Raw genomic sequence first — 7,402 nt, 5'->3', positions numbered from 1 at the left:
AAATTCAATCATGGAAAATCTGGAACCTCTAAGAATGGAAGACCGAATGAGAGCTAAACGCACTGGCCAAGGTCACGCAATTACTCAACCAGACATTAATGCGCCAGATTATGAAATCAAAGGACAAATTCTACACATGGTAACTAATCAATGCCAATTTAGTGGTGCACCGAAGGAAGATCCAAACGAACATCTTCGTACCTTTAATAGGATCTGCACACTATTTAAAATAAGAGAAGTTGAGGGTGAACAGATATATCTCATGTTATTTCCCTGGACTTTAAAGGGAGAAGCCAAAGATTGGCTGGGATCGTTACCTGAAGGGGCGATTGATACATGGGACGTTCTAGTTGAAAAATTTCTTAAACAATTCTTTCCGGCATCTAAAGCCGTTAGACTTCAAGGAGAAATTGTTACTTTCGCACAGAAGCCAAATGAAACTTTATATGAGGCTTGGACAAGATTTGGAAAATTACTAAGAGGATGTCCGCAACATGGTTTAGACACTTGTCAAATAGTACAAATATTCTACCAAGGATGCGACATCAATACAAGAAAAGACATCGATATAGCAGCTGGTGGTTCCATTATGAAGAAAACCGAAACTGATGCTTATAAAATTATTGATAACACTGCTTCCCACTCACATGAGTGGCACCAAGAAAAAGATATCATTAGATCATCTAAAGCAGCTAGAGCCGATTCTAGCCATGACTTAGATTCCATTTCTGCAAAGATAGATGCTGTTGAGAGACGAATGAAAAAGATGACTAAGGATATACACTCAATACGAATTAGTTGTGAGCAGTGTGGAGGACCACATTTAACAAAAGATTGTCTCAGTATTGAACTAACAATGGAACAAAGAGAGAATGTTTCATACATAAACCAAAGGCCTGGAAATAATTATCAGAATAATTATCAACTGCCAAGATCGATCTACAATCAAAATCAGAATTATAACCGAAATGTTCCATACAACAATCAACAAGGTCCTAATAATCAACAAGTATCCAATAATACTTACAATCAGCAAAGACCTAATTTTCAAAATAAACCACCACAAACCGATGATAAAAAGCCAAATTTAGAAGATATGATGTCGAAGCTAGTTGAATATCAACAAGCTTCTATTCAAAATCTGGAACAAGAAGTGAGCAACCTAGCAAGGTTAATAGGTGAAAGAAAACCGGAAAGTCTACCTAGTGATACAAATGTTAACCCCCGGAATGAAACAACTAAAGCTATTACCACGAGAAGTGGTATTACACTTAAACCACCTGAAATACCTGTAATTTCTGATGAAACTATTTCTACTCCACAAGAACCACAACCTGAACAAGATAAGGAAAAAGAACCGGTAGTTGAAAAGGTTAATGAAGATAACACAGTTAAGGTTAAACCTTATGTTAAACCATACCAACCACCACTTCCATACCCGAGTAAAATGAGAAAAGAGAGACTTGAAGCCGAGAAATCCAAATTTTTGGATATGTTTAAACAGATAAATGTAAATCTTCCTTTCATTGACGTGATTTCAGGAATGCCAAGATATGCTAAATTTCTGAAAGATCTAATCACAAATAGAAAGAAAATGGAAGAACTCTCGGCTGTTACTATGAATGCTAATTGTTCAGCAATGCTGTTGAATAAGATACCAGAAAAATTATCAGATCCAGGAAGTTTCACAATTCCATGTTTTCTGGGTAGTCTTAGTTCAATAGAAGCATTGGCAGACTTAGGTGCTAGTATAAATTTAATGCCATATTCACTATACACTAAACTAGACCTTGGAGAATTGAAACCAACACGAATAAGTATACAACTAGCAGATCGATCAGTAAAATATCCTAGAGGGATAATGGAGAACATGCTAGTTAAAGTTGGTACTTTAGTATTTCCAGTAGATTTTGTTATTCTGGATATGGAAGAAGATTCTCAAGTTCCTCTCATATTAGGAAGACCATTCTTAAACACGGCTAAAGCAATGATAGACGTGTTTGGTAAGAAACTGACCTTAAGTATAGAGGACGAGAGTGTTACCTTTTCAGTTGATAGAGCAATGCAACAACCGCAATCTGCAGATGATACATGTTATTATATTCAAACTATAGAATCACATGCAGAATTGTTAGAAGAATTTCAAGAATTACAAGGAACAGAAGAATGTTCTTTAGGAGAAGGAACTGAACCAATTGATGAAACTAAAATGTTAGCTACACTTATGGCTAATGGATATGAACCAACAATAGAAGAAATTCAAATGCTAAAAGAAGAAGACAGATATCGATATAAATCATCGATAGAAGAACCACCGACATTAGAGTTAAAGCCACCTCCAAACCATTTGGAATACGCTTATTTACATGGTGAATCTGAATTACCTGTAATAATATCGTCTTCTCTTACTAAAAATGAAAAATCTCAACTCATTTCTGTGTTAAAAGCTCATAAACCAGCCATTGCATGGAAGATTCATGATATTAAAAGAATAAGTCCTTCCTATTGTACACATAAAATCCTTATGGAAGAAGGTCATAAAACGTATGTGCAACGCCAACGAAGACTAAATCCTAATATGCAAGATGTTGTTAAGAAAGAAATTATTAAACTACTAGATGCAGGTTTAATTTATCCAATTTTTGATAGTCCATGGGTAAGCCCAGTTCAATGCGTACCTAAGAAGGGTGGCATGACTGTCATCACAAATGAAAAAAAATGAGCTTATTCCTACTAGGACTGTAACAGGATGGCGTGTTTGTATTGATTATAGAAAATTAAATGATGCCACCAGAAAAGATCACTTTCCCTTATCTTTTATTGATCAAATGTTGGAAAGATTAGCCGGAAACAGTTACTATTGTTTTCTTGATGGTTTTTCCGGATATTTTCAAATTCCAATAGCACCCGAGGATCAAGAGAAAACCACGTTCACGTGCCCTTATGGTACTTTTGCCTACAAACGCATGCCATTTGGACTTTGCAAAGCCCCTGCAACCTTTCAAAGGTGCATGATGGCGATTTTTCATGACATGATAGAAGAATGCAAGGAAGTTTTCATGGATGACTTTTCAGTCTTCGGTGATATATTTGAATCATGTCTAGTTAATCTTGAACGAATGCTTATTAGATGCGAACAATCAAATCTAGTACTTAATTGGGAGAAATGTCATTTCATGGTTAAAGAAGGCATCGTTCTTGGTCATAAAATCTCAAAGGAAGGTATTGAAGTGGATAGAGCTAAAGTAGATGTAATTGCTAAACTTCCACATCCCATCAATGTTAGAGGAGTTAGGAGTTTTCTAGGGCATGCCGGTTTTTACCGACGTTTCATAAAAGATTTTTCTAAAATTGCCACTCCTATGAATAAACTCCTAGAAAAGGATGCTCCATTCATCTTTTCAGATGAATGTATCAAATCTTTTAATATTCTTAAAGAAGAACTCACTAATGCGCCGATAATGATAACTCCAAATTGGAATCTACCGTTTGAACTTATGTGCGATGCAAGTGATTTTGCAATGGGAGCCGCTTTAGGACAAAGGATTGAAAAACGATTTCAACCTATTTATTATGCTAGTAAGACATTACAAGGAGCACAAACGAATTACACAACTACTGAAAAAGAACTCCTTGCTATTGTCTTTGCTTTTGACAAATTTCGTTCATATCTCGTTCTAGCAAAAACGGTGGTCTATACCGACCATTCTGATCTTAGATACCTATTTTCGAAACAAGATGCTAAACCAAGATTAATCCGTTAGATCTTACTCTTACAAGAGTTCGATATTGAAATCCGAGACAAAAAGGGAGCAGAAAATCTCGCCGCTGATCATCTTTCTCGTCTTGAAAATCCCGAATTAGAAGTTCTAAATGAATCGGCCATACAAGACAACTTTCCCAATGAATATCTATTGAAGATAGATTATAATGAAATTCCATGGTTTGCAGACTATGCAAACTACTTAGTATGTGGATTCCTTGAAAAAGGATTGTCGTACCAAAAACGAAAGAAATTCTTTAGTGATATAAAACACTATTTCTGGGAAGATCTACATTTGTTTAAAAGTTGTCTCGATGGAATAATACGCCGATGTGTATTTGGAGATGAAGCTAGTCAAATTTTAAACCATTGTCACACAGGATCAACAGGAGGGCATTATGGGCCTCAACTCACATCACGAAAAATTTATGATGCTGGATTCTATTGGCCTACAATTTTCAAAGACGCACACCTTCTTTGCAAATCCAGTGATGCTTGTCAAAGGGCCGAAAAAATAAGTCAACGTGATGAAATGCCACAAAATGTCATTCAAGTATGTGAAGTATTTGACATTTGGGGTATTGACTTTATGGGTCCATTTCCAAAATCTCATAATAAACTCTACATTCTCGTTGCCATTGATTATGTATCTAAATGGGCGGAAGCACAAGCTCTCCCGACTAACGATGCACGAGTTGTAGTCAACTTTTTAAAACGTCTTTTTGCAAGGTTTGGAACACCGAAAGCTTTAACAAGTGATCGGGGTACTCATTTCTGTAATAATCAACTTGAGAAAGTTCTCAAAAGATATGGAGTAACTCATAAAATCTCCACCGCATATCATCCATAAACAAGTGGACAAGTTGAAAATACTAACCGAGCTTTAAAACGTATTCTAGAGAAAACCGTAGGATCAAATCCAAAGGAATGGTACATTAAATTGGAGGATGCACTCTGGGCTTTTAGAACAGCCTACAAAACTCCAATTGGAACCACACCTTTTAAACTCGTTTACGGAAAAGCATGTCATCTTCCAGTAGAAATTGAACACAAAGCATTTTGGGCTTTGAAGACATGTAATCTTGATTTACATGAAGCTGGACGTCTACGGTTAAGTCAATTAAACGAATTAGAAGAATTAAGACATGAAGCATACGAAAATTCATTAATCTATAAAGAAAGAACGAAGAAATGGCATGATAAAAAAATCAGAAGTTCAAAAGAATTTAAAGAAGGAGACATAGTTCTTCTTTTTAATTCACGATTCAAGCTATTTCCTGGAAAATTGAAATCAAGATGGTCTGGACCATTTATAGTCAAAAGAGTTTTCCCGTACGGAACAGTAGAATTAATAAATTCAAATGGGATTGAATTGAAGGTTAATGGTCACAGAGTTAAACATTACATAGATAGTCCAATGGAAACTGACAACGAAGTTAATCACAATTTCAACACCACAGCTAACTAGTGTGGGGAGAATCAAGTCTTTAAAGGATAATATGTATTTATGTTAGAGTTAGATTTTCTGTTTTCGTGTAGTTCTCGAAAATGGAATCCGAATGGTCTTTCCCTAGCAGACCCTAAAGAACTAGTCTTCTCCCCCCATTCTGAATTTTTATTTTTTTTAGGTTTTACTAGATGAAGACTTCCTGTGAACTAAACCATGGTCTAATGCTACACGCTTCGATCACTAAACGTAATAATGACACCCTTCCAAGTGAAATAGTATCATTAATCAGAGGTAAATTGGACGGAGTAAGAAAAGAATCCAGAAACGAAAATAATAAGTTACAATTTGGTAAAGGAAAATCAAAATCCGCAGCGAAAAGAAGAGCACGACACCTTGAAAGATGTCACAAATGCGGAAAATGGTCACACGAAGGAAAATGTTCGACGAATCAGACATATTCCAATACCGAATTCGTTACTTTATGCAGAGATGGACCGTTCATATGTTTAGAAGAGAAAATGTTGAATACTCGAGGTTACGCCTATGTAGCTATGGAAAATCAATTAGTCCGACTATCTTATGAGTGGGCTAGAGCATATCACTAAGAAATCTATTTCACAGGTAAGTATGTACAGTTTTTTTTTTTTTAACCTTTTGATAATAAACGCTAAATCGTTCGCTATAAAGTATTAAATTGGTATTCGATAAAATTAGGTCTTGCGACCGAAATTATTGATATCATACAAAAATTTATTACATCACTGCGAAATTTACCGTTTATTCTTAAGGTATAAATATCTTTAATCAATCAACCCAAAATATTTCAAAAATTCGTCATGAGTTAAACTAGGTTATGAAACAGAAATTACTTTACCGAAAAGAGGGGCGTATATTTTCGATAATATTTGATTGATTAAAGTGGGATAAAAGACCAAAAAGATTTTTAATTTTATTTTTTCTTTGTTTTTAAAATTAATATTAAATTATTCATATAAACTTTTTAAAATTAATATATAATTAAGTTTGTAAATATTTGTTATTTAAAAAATTAATATTTTTAATATAAGTTTGTATATATAAAAACAAACATATAATTTAGGTTTGGTGTGAATTTTTAATGTGAATTTTTAATTTTATGCATTTTAAATTTAAGTTTGGTGTGAATTTAAAAAAAAAAATTTACTTTATTTCGTTAAGTTAAAAATTTGATTTTTAAAATTCGTCGTGAGTTTAAGACTAGGTCGTTGAACCGAAATTGCTTTACCCAAGGGAGGGACGAGAACTTTTATTATCATTATTTTTAATCTTATTGAATTAAAGTATGCCAAAAACATTTAAAAAAATCCAAAAATCTTTGCTTTTAAAACTGAGATTTGAATTGACAAATTTTAAAATTTTGTCGAGGGACGGACTAGGACAACGATCCGAAACGCCCTTATCCTAAAAAGAAACAAAATTTTAATTTTTAATTAATAATATGTTTTATTAGTATAAGATTTTTCATTCAAAAAAAAAAAAAGGGAAGCTTCGAGATCGCGAAGCTCGAAAGGTATCCACCTTCGAGATCGCAGAGCAACAGAAATACAGAGAGGATAAACTGGTCGAGACAGACCAGTCTCTCCATCCGCAATTCATTTTTTTCTGCGAAAAACCCACGAAAAAACACACACAAATCGCCATTTTGCACCGTTTTTCATCAAATTTGTTGCTAAAAATTGATGTGGAGATTCCTACCTAGATCCCTTTCAAGAAGAATGGTAATTCCTACACCCCTAACACTCTTAAATTCGAATTTTTAGTGTTCTTGAGCTAAATTTACCTAATTTGATTTTGTTAAATTAGAGTTAAATTGATGATATATTATGCATGTATAACCTAGATTGATGCTATTTAACATGATTTGAAGCCAAAAACTTCAAAATTTTTAGGAATCTAGGGTTTGTGTTCTTGAACAATTTGGGGCTTTTTGATATAAACAGGTTATGGCCGATTTTTGTCATGAATTATTGCTAAATTAAGTAGTGTAACATGTTTAGGTAGTTAAATGATCCAAACTTTGATCCTAAACATGATTTTTGGAGATTAAAGTGGACTTTTTAGGTGAAAAATTCATGAACTTGATTAATTTGATATAATTGCCATTTGAGACTTGTTTAATTGCTAGTAATGACTATTTTGACATGTTCTTT

At 33.9% G+C, this 7,402-nt stretch overlaps 1 non-coding gene across 1 annotated transcript; it reads right to left on the bottom strand.

Annotated features, from left to right (window-relative positions):
* Positions 1–394: 394 nt before the first annotated feature.
* LOC139873721 (small nucleolar RNA R71) lies at positions 395–501 on the bottom strand. The gene has a single exon (XR_011767448.1). It is a non-coding gene; the product is annotated as a small nucleolar RNA R71 (small nucleolar RNA).
* Positions 502–7,402: the final 6,901 nt, after the last annotated feature.

This window comes from Rutidosis leptorrhynchoides, chromosome 10, assembly GCF_046630445.1.
Source record: "Rutidosis leptorrhynchoides isolate AG116_Rl617_1_P2 chromosome 10, CSIRO_AGI_Rlap_v1, whole genome shotgun sequence".
Taxonomy (NCBI): domain Eukaryota; kingdom Viridiplantae; phylum Streptophyta; class Magnoliopsida; order Asterales; family Asteraceae; genus Rutidosis; species Rutidosis leptorrhynchoides.
Note: the sequence above shows the minus strand (reverse complement) of the source record. Positions and strands in the feature narration are given on the sequence as shown.